Below are 17,662 nucleotides of genomic sequence, written 5' to 3'. Positions count from 1 at the left end.
GATTTCCCCCGTTACTAAAGAATAAAGCAAGAAGTTCAATTTAAATAAACGGAGTAGTTCAATGTATATAGTAAAACTTAGGTTCCCTCGTTAATGGAGAATAAAACCAGGAAGTTCAATTTTAAAAAGCGGAGCAGTTTCATATTTATTTCAGAAATAAGATTTTTTTCGGTTACTAAAGAATAAAGCCAATAAGTTCAATTTCAAAATAATGAAGAAGTTCGATGTTTCTAATAAAACTCTAATTTTCATATTTCTAAAAAAGACATAAAGAAGTTCTAATAAAACAGTAAGAGAGGTTCGATGTCTATAGAAAACTCGGATTTTTTCCATTACTAAGTGAAACAGAGAGAAGTTCAAATTGATAACTGTCGGAAGTTCACGTACTGCATGGTCTGCATTTTCGTATGAGAAAAGAAGAATAAAAAGGCAAAGTCTAACTATTTTGTTGCTCGAAGTTCAACTGACCTGCCTGGAGAAGTTGAAAAATTCTTGTGAGAGAGGTTCACCGTGTATTTACATGTTGAGAAACACACAAAAAATGTTGTTTTGGTATCTTCAAAATAATCCTGTCAATCCATTACAAATTTGAAACAAGAATGCTTTGCATGAAGAATGTTCTTTCTATCCAACAAATTTCCAAGGGCATATCATATTCTTGATCCAAAAAAATAAACGGTTAAACACTAATTGGTGTACGTTGTTGTAGCGACCAGACCTTAGACGGTCAAGTCTCTGTGCTTCAGTGTCATCCCTGGATTGGTAATGCTGACACACACAGTACTTGAAGGATTTATAATAGAGTAGCAATCACACACTTATTACATCGAAGGTCTCAAAGAGAACTTATTACAATAAATATCGCTTAAGGCCATCTAAAACGATAACAGTGGAAGGCTTGGAAGATAAAGTGAGTCCATCAACTCCAACGGCATCACTGAGTGAAAGACAACGACCTATGGCTCCTTACTCGTCGTCTGAAAAGTCTGCAACATGATACGTTGCAGCCCGAAATGGGTCAGCGCATGGAATATGCTGGCAATGTAACACAAAAGAGTAATGAACAGAATAAATGCTATCACTACATGCATATCTGGTTGGTGGAGGCTGTATGGTTAATATGTTTTGCGAAAAGCCAATTTTTCCCTACAACAAAGGAATAAATTTTAGTTAACTATCATGGTGGTTGTTAAACATTGAGAAGGTTCCTCCAACTCAATCCCAATTAAACATCATCATTAAACCCAATCAAATTATATTAAAAGTGATGAGATCCACATGATAATCCAAGATCTAGATACTCAAGATGTCCATAACCGGGGACACGACTAATCATGATTAGTTTGTACACTCTGCAGAGGTTTGCACACTTTTCCCCACAAGACTCGAATACATCCATGGTCGGAGATTCGAGACATAGTTTTTCCGAAGCAGTAACTCTCTACTCTGGGTAGACAGTACCACCTACAACCCACTACATCTGCTAGTCTACCTCTTCAAGAGCTTCATGCAACTTACTCAACTATGCTAGAGCCCATAATAGCTTGTGGCTGCACACGGAAGTTTCTAGCATGAATAATCTTAGGACAACACGGGTCCTCTGGGATATCCTAGGACAACACTGGATTCTCCAGGTGCCCACAAGCAATCCACCCAGATGTGAAATTAAGTTGCCACCTTAAGTTAAACCATTAGTTAACAAGCTCACATCTTTCATGAAATACACTCAAACCCAATCCACGTAGCATAGCATAGCAATATAAGCAACGTAGAAGTAACTCCCAAGGGTTTGATAATGAAGAGGTGAATAGGTACTACCTTATCTACTTCCCAAAACCCACAATTTAGTCAGATCCTAACCATGCAATTGTTTGAGGACTGATCTAATGCAATAAAACTGGGTAGTAAAGAGGTATGATCAAAGTGTTACTTGCCTTGCTGATGATCCGCGAAACCTAGAGACTCATAGTAGCACGCTTCGCACTCCGGCTAATCTATCGCAAACAAACAAGCATACAATAAGCACTCAACTAGAAGCACGGGTAAAACTCCAAATAAGAGATCTAACCAGAAACTTCAACTTAAGAACTCCGGTTTGCAAAAAGAATCAAATCGAACGAAGCAACAAAACTCAAACTGCAAAAGAAACAAGACCTGTTTACTAATCTGGACTAAAGTTAAATTTTACAGTAGCAAAATCTTGTTCAAGTTTGTTAAAAAGAAAGAGGGCTTCAAGACGAAGATCTAGGCGCTTGAATCGCCTGATTCCGATAAATGAGCGAAAAGTTACACTAGAACGAAAAATCGGGTAAGAAATCGCGATCGAAAATAATCGCGGAAAAACCCTGGAAAAAGAAAACTGACGAACAGGCTAACGAACAAACGTTGGCTGTCTGGGTGAAAACCGTTCGTTAAAACGAACGTACGAACGGACGTTCGCTAAATAACAAAACCGAAAAAACCCGATCTAAAATATAAAAAAGGGATCTAGGGTTTCGAAAAAAAACCGATCGGTTTTCTCGCGAAACCGACGGCGGCGATGGCTACGTCCGGCGGCGGGGTCGGCGAGGCGGCGGCGGGACGGCGGCGAGGCGGCGGCGCTGCTCCGGCGGGGGCGCGTGGGATCGGCGGCGCTGGCGGCGCCGGCGGGCGGCGGGGCTAGGGTTTCGGGCGGGGCTGGCGATTTGGGCGTCGGGGTCGCGGGCCTCGGCTTATAAAGCCGCCCGGGCGCAGTGTCCAGGTCGGACACGGCCCGGTAAGTCGGTTGACTTAAAAAAAAAGAATGCCACGCAGAAAAACAAAGAAAAGAAATACTAAACAGACTCCAAAAATCCCGAAATAGCTTTTCCCCGTCCTCTAAAAGTCTACCGGACAAGGTGAACATTTATTTGGGCCTCTAATGCAATTTTGAAAAACACATATTTTTCCTAATTCAAATAAAATAGCGATAAAACTCCGAATAAAAATCTTATTTGATTTTAATATTAAATCTCCAATATTTCTTTATTTTGGGGAAGTCATTTTATCCCCTCTCTCTTTTATTTTCATAAAAGAAATATTCGAAGAGAAAATAATTAAAATCAAACGATCCTCTTTTCAAAATTTGAGAAAACTCAAATATGAAAATAGCGAACTCCCCAACTCTCTCTGTGGGTCCTTGAGTTGCGTAGAATTTCTAGGATCAAGCCAAAATGCAATAAAATATGATATGCAGTGATGATCTAAGGTATAACATTCCAAATTGAAAATTTGGGATGTTACAAACCTACCCACCTTAAGATGAATCTCGCCCTCGAGATTCCGGTTGGCTAGAAAATAGGTGAGGGTGATCTTTCCGTAGGTCTTCCTCTCGTTCCCAGGTGGCTTCATCTTCGGTATGGTGGCTCCACTGAACTTTGCAAAACTTGATAGCCTTACTGCATGGGACTCAGCTGGCAAACTCAAGAATCTTGACTGGTTTCTCCTCATATGTCAAATCACTATCGAACTGAATCGCTTCTAGTGGCACTGTATCTCTCAGAGGAATATCAGCCATCTCTGCGTGGCACTTCTTCATGTGAGAAACGTGGAACACATCGTGAACTCCTGACAATCCTTCGGGCAACTCCAACTTGTAAGCAACTTCTCCCATACGTTCCAAAACCTTGTATGGTCCCACAAAACGTGGTGCTAACTTTCCTTTAACTCCAAAACGCTTCACTCCTCGAAGTGGTGATACACGAAGATACACTCTTTCTCCGACTTCGTAAACTGTCTCCTTGCATTTAGAATCCGCATAGCTCTTCTGCCTAGACTGGGCTACCTTGAGTCTATCGCGTATCAACTTAACCTTCTCTTCAGACTCTTTAATGAAATCTGGTCCAAACAACCGGCGATCGCCAACTTCATCCCACAACAACGGTGTCCTGCACCTCCTTCCGTACAATGCTTCGAAAGGGGCCATCTTCAAACTAGCTTGATAGCTGTTGTTGTAAGAGAACTCTGCATACGGCAAATTATCGTCCCAACTAGATCCATAGTCTAGCACACAAGCTCTTAACATGTCCTCCAGAATCTGATTGACTCTCTCAGTCTGTCCATCTGTCTGCGGGTGAAAAGTTGTACTGAACTCTAGCCCGGTTCCCAAAGTCTCATGCAACTGATTCCAAAACTTTGAGGTAAACTGGGTTCCTCTGTCTGATACAATGGTCCTCGGAACTCCATGCATACATACAATCCTGGTCATGTATATATTTGCCAACTTAGCACAGATGTAAGTGGTCTTCACTAGGATGAAATGAGCTACCTTCGTCAAATGATCGACTACAACCCATATCGAGTCATAGCCTGAACGAGTCCTGGGTAATCCCGTGATAAAGTCCATGCCTAGTTTATCCCACTTCCATTCGGGTATCGACAATGGCTGTAGCAATCCAGCTGGCTTCTGATGTTCTGCCTTCACTCTCTGACATACATCACAAACTGCTACATACTCCGCAATGTCCTTCTTCATTCCGGTCCACCAGAAACTATCCTTCAAATCCAGATACACCTTGGTATTTCCTGGGTGAATCGAATATGGCGAATCGTAGGCCTCTTGCAGAATCAACTTCCTGATCTCCGGATCATTAGCAACATAAACGCGGTCCTCAAACCATAGGGTATCGTGCTCATCCTCACGAAATCCCTTAGCTTTTCCTTTGCTCATTCTTTCCTTTATCTCGGCAATCTCCTTGTCCGTCTTCTGAGCTTCTCGGATCTTATCCATCAAAGTAGACTGAATCTCCAATGCTGCTACATAACCTCTCGGAACTATTTCCAAACATAGTTCACGAAGATCCTCTGCTAACTCCTTGGGTAACTCTCCGGTCATGAGTGTATTGACATGACTCTTGCGGCTCAACGTATCGGCTACTACGTTAGCCTTTCCGGGATGATAATGCAACTTCATATCATAATCCTTAATGAGCTCCAATCATCTCCTCTGCCTGAGATTCAACTCCTTCTGCATGAAGATATACTTCAAACTCTTGTGATCCGTGTTTACCTCACAATGGTTTCCGATGAGAAAATGTCTCCATGTCTTCAACGCATGTACTATGGCTGCTAACTCCAAATCATGGGTAGCATAATTCAACTCATGGGGTTTAAGCTATCATGAGGCATATGAAACAACTCTTCCCTCCTGCATAAGCACTGCTCCAAGTCCTCGATGAGAAGCGTCGCAATACACCTGGTAATCCTTGCGTTGATCTGGAAGAATCAACACTGGAGCTATAACCAAGCATTTCTTCAACTCCTGAAACTGGCCTCACATTCCTCAGTCCATTTGAACTTGGTGTCCTTCTTCAACAACTCCGTCATGGGCTTTGCAATCTTCAAGAAATTCTCAATGAACCTCCGGTAGTATCCCGTGAGTCCAAGAAAATCCGGATCTCTCCAACTGACGTGGGTGCTTCCCAATTTGTCACAGTGACAACCTTGGTAGGGTCTACTGCTATTCCTTCTCCGGATATAACATGTCCGAGGAATCCAACTTCCTTCAACCAAAACTCACACTTGCTGAACTTGGCATATAACTGGTGTTCTCTGAGCTTCTCAAGTACCAGACGCAAATGCTCCTTATGTTCCTCTTCATTCTTCGAGTAGACCAAAATATCATCAATGAACACCACGACGAACTTATCCAAAAAATCCATAAACACCTTGTTCATCATGTTCATGAAATAGGTAGGTGCGTTAGTCAGTCCAAATGATATAACGATATACTCATATAGCCCGTACCTTGTGGTAAAAGCTATCTTAGGTATATCCTGCTCTCGAATCTTCAGCTGGTGGTACCCTGATCGTAGATCGATCTTGGAAAACACCTTAGCTCCTTGCAGCTGGTCAAACAAATCATTCATCATTGGCAGTGGGTACTTGTTGTTGATCGTCACCTCATTTAATCCTCGATAATCAACAACCATCCTCAACGATCGATCCTTCTTCTCCACTAGTAGTACTGGTGATCCCCAAGGTGACGAACTTGAGCAAATATAGCCTTTATCCAGTAACTCCTTAATCTGCTTCTTAATTTCCTCTAAATCCTTAGCGGGCATCCTGTACGGTCTCTTAGATATTGGCCCTGTGCCTGGCAAAAGATCGATCAAAAACTCAATGTCTCTATCCGGTGGCATGCCTGGCAACTCTTCTGGAAATACATCCGGGAAATCCTTCACCACTGGTACTTCCTCCTGTACAACTCCTGATAAGGAATTTACTTGAGTCCTATTCGGCAGGTGCCGGGATACATACTTGATCCTTCTTCCTTCTGGGGTGGTAAGCAAAATCGACTTACTGGCGCAGTCAATGTTCCCTCCATACTTCGATAACCAATCCATGCCTAATATCACATCGAGTCCTTGTGACTCCAATACTATTAGGTTTGAGGGAAACAGGTAGTTACCAATCCTTAATGGTAACCGCTCACACCATAGGCTAGCCATATACTCTGCTCCTGGCGAGGTTACTAACATGGGTGACCAAAGGGCTTGGGTTGGCAGTTTAAACTTATCCACAAATCCCCTTGATATGTATGAATGCGATGTAGCAGTATCAAAAAGAACGATTGCAGTAAATGACTTAACCGTAAACTTACCTATTACTGCATCGGGTTGCGCTTCAACCTCCTCCATGCTAACGTGGTTCACTTGTCCTCTGTTGAAAGGGTTGGGCTTCTTCCCAGAGCTTCCATTGCCATTCCCATTCTTTGCTTCAGAACACTCTGTGGCATAATGTCCATTCTTCCCGTACTTGAAACAAGTAATGTGACTTAGATCCTTCTTGGCGGGTGTTGCTGGGTTGGAACGATTCTGTCCGTTGCTTCCTCCATTACTCTTCCCGTTCTTGGAGCCACTATGGTTGTGCGACATCCCTCCATTGTGATTGTGACCTCCATGGTTATGCTGAAGGGGTCCTCCCGAGTTCGGGGTAAAACGGGGTCTCTACTGAGCTCCAGAATTGAACTTCCCTTGTCCATACTTCTTCTTGCGGTTGTCAATCTCCTGCTGCTTCCCTTCAATCATGAGAGATCTATCTAGTAACTCCTGGTGGTTATTGAAATTTGCCACCATCAACTGCATGCTCAGCTCATCATTCAGTCCTTCCAGAAACTTCTCCTGTTTTGCTGCATCCGTAGCAACATCATCTGGGGCATAACGTGCTAGCTTACTAAAGTCATCCACATACTGGCCAACTGTGCGTCCTTCTTGGCTTAAGTTGCGAAACTCACGCTTCTTCCTGGCCATAGCTCCTGTTGATACATGGGCAGTGCGAAAAGCCTGTTGAAACTGGTCCCATTTAACAGTGTCGATGGGGTAAGTGGCTGTGAAATTCTCCCACCATGATGTTGCGGGTCCCTCAAGCTGATGTGCGGCAAAACGCACTCTCTCCACATCTGTGCATCCTGCAGTGGTCAACTCCCTTCCAATCTTGCGGAGCCAATCATCTGCAACTATCGGCTCGGTGCTACTGGAGAACACCGGCGGATTCAGCCTTAGAAAACGGGCTAAGTGATCAACAGGTGGTGGTGGTGGTGGGTTGTTGTTGTTGTTGTTCCCCTGATTCTGATTCTGGACTAGTATCTGCATCAATGCATTCTGCTGCTGGATCAACTGGGTGAGCTCCGGTGGGAAAGCAAATCCATTGTCACGTCTCAGAGGCATCTGCTGGGTTTAGAAAAGGTGAGATAACAGAGTAGAATGAGGTCTAGGGGGAAACCACTACCCATATGCACATGAGACAAACACAATCGTATCACTTCAATCAATTCAAACAAGGGCATACAATCGGCCTAATATCGTTACAAAAGTGCTCGGACTGTAGTATATACATGGGGGAATACTACTACTGACATGGTGGTCGACTAGAAAAATTGATCGGTGGAAGACTCCATAATATCTGCTCTAGCTTCATCAACAAAGTCATCATTGCTATCGTCGGGGTCCGAGTCGGTGTCGTCGATGATGGTGTAGTTCTCCGGGCAAGTGGAATCGTCATCTTCTCCTCCTGGCGCGGGGTCTCCCATGAATACTCCCAACTTCCTTGTCAGGTCGTCATTCTTCTCCACTAGTACGACGATTTCCTCCTCATAATCTTCGTGAGTAGCCTTGAGTTCTTCCTCTAGCTCCGTGATCCTGGTCATTGCCTTCTTCAGATCCATCATGCCTGCGCACATATGATTCTCCTGGCGACGAATGTGTTGGATTAACTCCTGGATGGAAGCTGCAATAGATCTATCCTTCCTGGTGCTGATCATCTCCCATTGCTCATCTCGGCACCCACAAATCTGGTAAATAGTATCCTTGAGATCCTTGTGGTAAACTTCTCCAATGCGTCCCATGGTGATGTGGGCTGTCATGCTCTTGCCTAGACTCCAGGTGGGTGTGTCAAAGGAAAACTCTATGGGCTCAGTGACTGGCGCGAACGTCCTTCCTGGAACTTGAACTTGAATCATCCAGCGCTCCTCTTCTGGTAAAGTGGCGTTGTATGTCCTGGTGAAGCTTGGTATTCCGATGTTCAGGTATCTAGTAACTTCCTTCAAATGTCGTCCAAAAGGTGTGTCTTCGTCCGGTTGTGCAAACTTGTTCCTTGCGTCCACCATCCTAAAGAGTAGAAAATGGAGAGGAGTCAGAAATGAGAAGAGACTAGTGATCTAGAGTTTTTAGCTTAGGGGTCGTGTCCTACATTCAGCGTGTGCTCTGATACCATCTTGTAGTGACCAGACCTCAGAGGGTCAAGTCTCTGTGCTTCAGTGTCATCCCTGGATCGGTAATGCTGACACACACAGTACTCGAAGGATTTATAACAGAGTAGCAATCACACACTTGTTACATCGAAGGTCTCAAAGAGAGCTTATTACAATAAATATGGCTTAAGGCCATCTAAAACGATAACAGCAGAAGGCTTGGAAGATAAAGTGAGTCCATTAACTCCAACGGCATCACTGAGTGAAAGACAACGACCTATGGCTCCTTACTCGTCGTCTGAAAAGTATGCAACATGATACGTTGCAGCCCGAAACGGGTCAGCACATGGAATATGCTGGCAATGTAACACAAAAGAGTAATGAACAGAATTAATGCTATCACTACATGCATATCTGGCTGGTGGAGGCTGTATGGTTAATATGTTTTGCGAAAAGCCAATTTTTCCCTACAACAAAGGAATAAATTTTAGTTAACTATCATGGTGGTTGTTAAACATTGAGAAGGTTCCTCCAACTCAATCCCAATTAAACATCATCATTAAACCCAATCAAATTATATTAAAAGTGATGAGATCCACATGATAATCCAAGATCTAGATACTCAAGATGTCCATAATCGGGGACACGACTAATCATGATTAGTTTGTACACTCTGTAGAGGTTTGCGCACTTTTCCCCCACAAGACTCGAATACATCCATGGTCGGAGATTCGAGACATAGTTTTTCTGAAGCATTAACTCTCTACTCTGGGTAGACAGTACCACCTACAACCCACTACATCTGCTAGTCTACCTCTTCAAGAGCTTCATGCAACTTACTCAACTATGCTAGAGCCCATAATATCTTGTGGCTGCACACGGAAGTTTCTAGCATGAATAATCTTATGATCCCTTTGAGCCTGGGTGGCGGGCCGTAGGATGATCACACGGGTCCTCCGGGATATCCTAGGACAACACTGGATTCTCCAGGTGCCCACAAGCAATCCACCCAGATGTGAAATTAAGTTGCCACCTTATGTTGAACCATTAGTTAACAAACTCACATCTGTCATGAAATACACTCAAACCCAATCCACGTATACGAGCATAGCATAGCAATATAAGCAACATAGAAGTAACTCCCAAGGGTTTGATAATGAACAGGTGAATAGGTACTACCTCATCTACTTCCCAAAACCCACAATTTAATCAGATCCTAACCATGCAATTGTTTGAGGATTGATCTAATGCAATAAAACTGGGTAGTAAAGAGGTATGATCAAAGTGTTACTTGCCTTGCTGATGATCCGCGAAACCTAGAGACTCGTAGTAGCACGCTTCACACTCCGGGTACTCTATCGCAAACAAACAAGCATACAATAAGCACTCAACTAGAAGCATGGGTAAAACTCCAAATAAGAGATCTAACCAGAAAGTTCAACTTAAGAACTCCGGTTTGCAAAAATAATCAAATCGAACGAAGCAACAAAACTCAAACTGCAAAAGAAACAAGACCCGTTTACTAATCTGGACTAAAGTCAAATTTTACAGTAGCAAAATCTTGTTCAAGTTGGTTAAACAGAAAGAGGGCTGCGAGGCGAAGATCTAGGCGCTTGAATTGCCTGATTCCGATAAACGAGCGAAAAGTTATACTAGAACAAAAATCGGGTCAGAAATCACGATCGAAAATAATCGCGGAAAAACCCTGGAAAAAGAAAACTGACGAACAGGCTAATGAATGAACGTTTGCTGTCTGCGGTTAACCGATGAAAACCGTTCGTTAAAAGAATGTACGAACGGACGTTCGCTAAATAACGAAACTGGAAAAAACCGATCTAAAATAAAAAACGGGATCTAGGGTTTCGAAAAAAACTGATCGGTTTTCTCGCGAAAACCGACGGCGGCGGCGGGCGGCGGCGGCGGGACGGCGGCGAGGCGACGGCGCTGCTCCGGCGGGTCGGCGAGGCGGCGGCGGCACGCGGGATCTGCGGTGGCGGCGGCTAGGGTTTCGGGCGGGGCGGGCGACTTGGGCCTCGGGGTCGCGGGCCTCGGCTTATAAATCCGCCTGGGCGCAGTGTCCAGGTCGGACACGGCCCGGTAAGTCGGTTGACTTTAAAAAAAAAAATCCGCATAGAAAAACGAAGAAACGAAATAATAAACGGACTCCAAAAATCCTGAAACAAATTTTCCCCGTCCGCTAAAAATTTATCGGACAAGGTGAACATTTATTTGGGCCTCTAATGCAATTTTGGAAAACACATATTTTTCCTAATTCAAATAAAATAGCGATAAAACTCCGAATAAAAATCTTATTTGATTTTAATATTAAATCTCCAATATTCCTTTATTTTGGGGAAGTCATTTTATCCCCTCTCTTTTATTTTCATAAAAGAAATATTCGAAGAGAAAATAATTAAAATCAAACGATCCTCTTTTCGAAATTTGAGAAAACTCAAATATGAAAATAACGAAATCCCCAACTCTCTCCGTGGGTCCTTGAGTTGCGTAGAACTTCTAGGATCAAGCCAAAATGCAATAAAATATGATATGCAGTGATGATCTAAGGTATAACATTCCAAATTGAAAATTTGGGATGTTACAGTTGTTCAAAAAAAGTTTAACCGTATGCAAAGAAATTGCGTGTTTTCAACAGCTTTCCATTGCTATATAATTTGCTCCATTTCGGTAATTGGTTGGGGAGTTACGGGTAAAAACAACACGTGAAAATAGAGTGAAGTTCAAAAACAACTGCTCCAGAAGTTCAACCTCTTCATGAAGTGCATTTTCGGAGACTTCGGTTTTTCCGATGAAGGCAGAACGCATGATCTCAGAAGTTCAGGTTGATAATGGCCAAAAGTTCACGTACTACACAGTGTGCATTTTGTATTAAAAAAAAGAATGAAAATGCAAGGCCTAAAGTTTTGTTGCTAGAAGTTCAAGTGCTTGACCCGAGAAAGTGCAAAAGTTCTCGTGAGAGAGGTTGAACAAAAATGTGAAAGAAGTCCATAGTGAAAACAATGAGAAGTTCAAGTACTGCAATAAATGAATTTGAGGTGAGCATAAAAGTATAGAAAAATAAAAGCTTAAAAGGTTTGTTGAAAGAAGTTCAAGTGCTCTGTCAGGGGAAGTTCAAAAAATCTTGCGAGAGAGGTTCACCTTGTATTTTCATGTTCAAAAACAAGAAAAATAAATTGTTTTTTGCATTTTAAAATAATTCTCTCAATCGACAAAGAAGTTCAGTTATTATTTGTGAGCTATTTGATTTCAAAAAGAAAATAAAGAAAAACAAATTTCAAAAATGGAAAAGGTTCATGTACCACATGGTGTGTGTTTAATATGACAAAATGAATTAAAAAGCAAGGTCCAATTTTGTTGTTGTTATAAGTTCAAGTCCTCCGTCAGAGAAAGTTAAAAAAATTATTGTCAGATAGGTTTGTACAAAAGAAATATCATTTGTGTAACACTGACCAATGGATGAGAAAATTACAAATGAAAATACGCCACAGAAGTTCAACATGAAAACAGCAGGAAGTTCAACTACTACACTGAATGAATTTGAGATGAAAAACTTTTAAAACCGTTGCGAGTATGAAAAAATGATCAACACGGGAAAGTTGCGTATTTACAACAGCTTTCCACCGGTATATCACTTGCTTAATTCCGGTGAGTGTTCTGGTAAGTGGATAGAGAGCTACGGGGAAAAAGTACGTGAAAAACAGAGTGAAGTTCAAGTAGACATGCCGAGAAGTTCAAGTTCTTCACGCGGTGCATTTTCGAAGAATCAGTTTCGCAATAAAGACAGAACGACTGATCGTGCCGTTTTTGAAATTTGATGAAAACAGCAAGGAATCAGAGAAAACCATCAACATGAAAAAGTTTCACATTTTCCGTAGCTTTTCAACGGTATATTATTTACCACATTTCGATAAAGTTTGTAGAAATTACGATGAAAATACGTTTTAGCCATTTTCAAAATTGACTTAAAATAGTAAGGAATTGGGAGAAACAATATATACCAAAAAGTTTTGCATTTCCTCAAGCTTTCGAACGCCATATCATTTGCTGCATTTGGACGTAGGGTTAAAAATTAGCTCGAAAATACGAACTTGGTGGAACTTGTACCATTTTATAAATTACTTTTAAGCCATTCAAATTTAGAAAAACTTTCAACAAGAAGATTCAGTTTAAAAATTGCACACACTATGATCTGCCTACATGTTACACTATCAGATTCATCAGTACTACATGTGTGCTGCATCAGTGACACATGTTCCTATGATGCAGAAGCAGATAGTACATTGCAAAAATGCTTGCATCAGTTCGTTACACCCCTGCCACTTGATGCACAGTTTGGATGTCGAGGTTACTGTCATTTCCTCTAATATGCTAGCTTCAGTTCAAGCCAAAAAACATAAACTTATGCATCAGTCCAAGTAGCTACTAGGCTTTATATAAGGTTCGGCTACCACTGCAAGTTGTATGATGTTATTTCTACTAGTGCATGCCGTGTAGTTGAGTCAGTTCAAACTAGTAAAAGAATGTTGTTGAAAAAATATACATTTGTTACACAGTAAGTTCAATGATACATAAACTAGGAGTACTTCTAGTGTAGTTGCATAAGTTATAGATGAAAAAAAGAGAAGACGTGCATTACTTATATATATATATATGCATATCCATACATATCTGAAGTTCAATGTTTAGTTTGCAAGCAGTGCACCAAATGTTTATGCATCAGTTATAGGGAAAAAGTAAAAAACTTTCCATAACAGATGAAGTTCAATGTTCAGTTTACAAGCAGTGCTAAGAATCAGTAGATCAGTACATCAGTGTTGAACATGTATGTTCATCAGTTCGACTGAAAACTAAACCAGATACAAAATAGAAAACAAAGTTTAATAACGGCCAGCGATGCAAGTTCAACTTGTACATTGCCTTCAGTGCATGACATGTTACCCACAACATGTATACGAGAAAAATGCAGAAAATATTAATCCCAAAACTGTTGAATGTCATTGCAGAAACATGCAAGGCGGCACATGCAGCGAGGGTTTGATGGGCCAAGCAGATATGGGACACCCCCTCGTTGGGTAACACCAGAAATTGCACATGGATACTTCAATAATACAGGCAGATTTCAAGCTACACCAGAATCATCAGAAGCACGGACATGTTCTTCTATGCAGCAAACACCAATATCTGGGAATACAAGCTTTGCCACTGCTGGGTTGCATCAAGGTCAACAATTTCCCCAACGCCAAATGTTTTCCTTCCCTAGCGCATGCAGAAAGGCAGGGACACACAGGCTTCCACCAGTCGCTCTGTCAACATCAATCATCCGTGCTGCAAAAGCGGTTGCGACGGGAAGACCAGGCCAAAGAGACAGAAATTTGGCCACTCTAGCAGGGTGCAAAGTACAAGATATGAGCCATATAGAAAGGAGCAACCTCACAATGATTCTGAGGGGAGACGGCCGTACAATGAGAGACGGAGAGCTTCATCAACATTGCTCCCTTTAAGAGATGCATTGCTGCATGTGCTAAGGGTGACACCACCTGCGCCCATACACCAGGGTGAACAGCAAACACCGGAGGCAGCACAGAGCTATACACATGTAAGTATCCATTCACAAAAAAACATACAAGAACAGTCCATACCATGGTACTGTGACCACCCCATCCTAACATTTTCATAACTGCGTTTTTGTTTGCTCACTGTTGCGTGCAGCCACCTAACATTGAAGCTTACGTTCTGCCAAGGCTAGAGATGCGCTTTGAAACTTTCAAAGAAGCAAAGGACTTCTACAACGTCTATGCAAAGCATGCGGGTTTTGCTGTCAGGGAAGGCTCCAAGGTTGAGACCAGAGTCTACCTTTATTGCACGTGCTATGGAGTCTATGAATCGAAGGTGTTAGAAGCAAATAGACAGCGGAACAAGACGACAGCCAGGACTAACTGCGGGGCTAAAATGAGGCTGAAGAGGGAAAAGGATGGAACACTTGTCGTAAAAGAGGTAGTCTGGGAACACAATCACAGGCTACAGCTCACCCCCCCAAATGCTTGTCTTCTTGCAGTCCCACAAAAACTTTGACAAAACAATCTTGGAGTACGTCAAGTACCTGTAGTTCAAAGGCATTGAACACGCGCAAATCATGAGCATATTGGGCGGCGATGACCCCGGTAGCTACTTCCTTTAAATGAATGCCAAAGACCTGATTAACCTGTAAGTACAAACTTGTTCTCCTCCCATAAGCCACCTCCGTCTTTTTTCCTCTGTCAGTACAAACATATTATGCAACGCATGACCTGACGCCAGTTCAACATGCATTTTTGAATGACTGTTCACTTTTAAATATGCAGCAAAGCAAAGAATTCAAGGATGGATGATGTGGAAGATATCCTAAAGACTATCAACTTATTTAGGGAGATGAAAGCTACAAACAGGGTATTCTTCTGTGACATGCAACTTGATGAGTCTGACAGAGTTAAGAACATATTCTGGGCGAATGATAACCCACAAGTATAGGGGATCGCAACAGTTTTCGAGGGTAGAGTATTCAACCCAAATTTACCGATTCGACACAAGGGGAACCAAAGAATATTCTCAAGTATTAGCATTTGAGTTGTCAATTCAAACACACCTGGATAACTTAGTATCTGCAGCAAAGTATTTAGTAGCAAAGTAGTATGGAAGTGACGGTAACGGTAGCAAAAGTAATATTTTTGGGTTTTGTAGTGATTGTAACAGTAGCAACGTAAAAGTAAATAAGCGGAGAACAATATGTGAAAAGCTCGTAGGCATTGGATCGGTGATGGAGAATTGTGCCGGATGCGGTTCATCATGTAACAGTCATAACATAGGGTGACACAGAACTAGCTCCAATTCATCAATGTAATGTAGGCATGTATTCCGAATATAGTCATACGTGCTTATGGAAAAGAACTTGCATGACATCTTTTGTCGTACCCTCCCGTGGCAGCGGGGTCCTAGCGGAAACTAAGGGATATTAAGGCTTCCTTTTAATAGAGTAGCGGACCAAAGCATTAACATATAGTGAATACATGAACTCCTCAAACTACGGTCATCACCGGGAGTGGTCCCAATTATTGTCACTTCGGGGTTGCTGGATCATAACACATAGTAGGTGACTATAGACTTGCAAGATAGGATCAAAAACTCACATATATTCATGAAAACATAATAGGTTCAGATCTGAAATCATGGCACTCGGGCCCTAGTGACAAGCATTAAGCATAGCAAAGTCATAGCAACATCAATCTCAGAACATAGTGGATACTAGGGATCAAAGCCTAACAAAACTAACTGGATTACATGATAAATCTCATCCAACCCATCACCGTCCAGCAAGCCTACGATGGAATTACTCACGCACGGCGGTGAGCATCATGAAATTGGTGATGGAGGATGGTTGATGATGACGACGGCGACGAATTCCCCTCTCCGGAGCCCCGAACGGAATCCAGATCGGCCCTCCCGAGAGAGTTTAGGGCTTGGCGGGGGCTCCGTATCGTAAAACGCGATGAATCTTTCTCTCTGATTTTTTTCTCCCCGAACACGAATATCTGGAGTTGGAGTTGAGGTCGGTGGAGCTCCAGGGGCCCACGAGGCAGGGGGCGCGCCCAGGGGGGGGGGCAGGCGCGCCCCCACCCTCGTGGAAAGGGTGTGGGCCCCCTGTCCTTGATTCTTTCGGCAGTATTTTTTATTATTTCCAAACATAATCTCCGTGAAGTTTCAGGTCATTCCGAGAACTTTTGTTTCTGCACAAAGATAACACCATGGCAATTCTGCTGAAAACAGCGTCAGTCTGGGTTAGTTCCAATCAAATCATGCAAGTTAGAGTCCAAAACAAGGGCAAAAGTGTTTGGAAAAGTAGATACAACGGAGACGTATCAACTCCCCCAAGCTTAAACCTTTGCTTGTCCAAAGGCAATTCAGTTGACAAACTGAAAGTGATAAAGAAAAACTTTTACAAACTCTGTTTGCTCTTGTTGTTGTAAATATGTAAAGCCAGCATTCAAGTTTTCAGCAAAGGTTATGAACTAACCATATTCACAATAACTCTTAGGTCTCATGTTTACTCATATCAACGGCATAATCAACTAGCGAGCAATAATAATAAATCTCGGATGACAACACTTTCTCAAAACAATCATGATATGATATAACAAGATGGTATCTCCCTAGCCCTTTCTGAGACCGCAAAACATAAATGCAGAGCACCTTTAAAGATCAAGGACTAACTAAACATTGTAATTCATGGTAAAAGAGATCCAGTCATAGTCATACCCAATATAAATTAATAGTAATTGATGCAAATGACAGCAGTGCTCTCCAGCTGGTGCTTTTTAATAAGAGGGTGATGACTCAACATAAAAGCAAATAGATAGGCCCTTCGTAGAGGGAAGCAGGGATTTGTAGAGGTGCCAGAGCTCGATTTTGAAATAGAGATAAATAATATTTTGAGCGGCATACTTTCATTGTCAACATAACAACCGAGAGATGGCGATATCTTCCATTCTACACACATTATAGGCGGTTCCCAAGCAGAATGATAAAGTTTATACTCCCCCTCCACTAACAAGCATCAATCCATTGCTTGCTCGAAACAACGAGTGCCTCCAACTAACAACAGTCCCGAGGGAGTTCTGTTTGCAATTATTTTGATTTGATTTGCATAAAGCATGGGGCTGGGCATCCCGGTGACCAGCCATTTTCTCGCGAGTGAGGAGCGGAGTCCACTCCTCTTGAGAATAACCCGCCTAACATGGAAGATACGGACAACCCTAGTTGATACATGAGCTATTCGAACATACAAAACAGAATTTCATTTGAAGGTTTAGAGTTTGGCACATACAAATTTACTTGGAACGGCAGGTAGATACCGCATATAGGAAGGTATAGTGGACTCATATGGAATAACTTTGGGGTTTAAGA

The sequence above is a fragment of the Aegilops tauschii genome, chromosome 4 (genome assembly GCF_002575655.3).
Source record: "Aegilops tauschii subsp. strangulata cultivar AL8/78 chromosome 4, Aet v6.0, whole genome shotgun sequence".
Taxonomy (NCBI): domain Eukaryota; kingdom Viridiplantae; phylum Streptophyta; class Magnoliopsida; order Poales; family Poaceae; genus Aegilops; species Aegilops tauschii.
The sequence above is the reverse complement of the archived record's forward strand: the minus strand, read 5'-3'. Positions refer to the sequence as shown.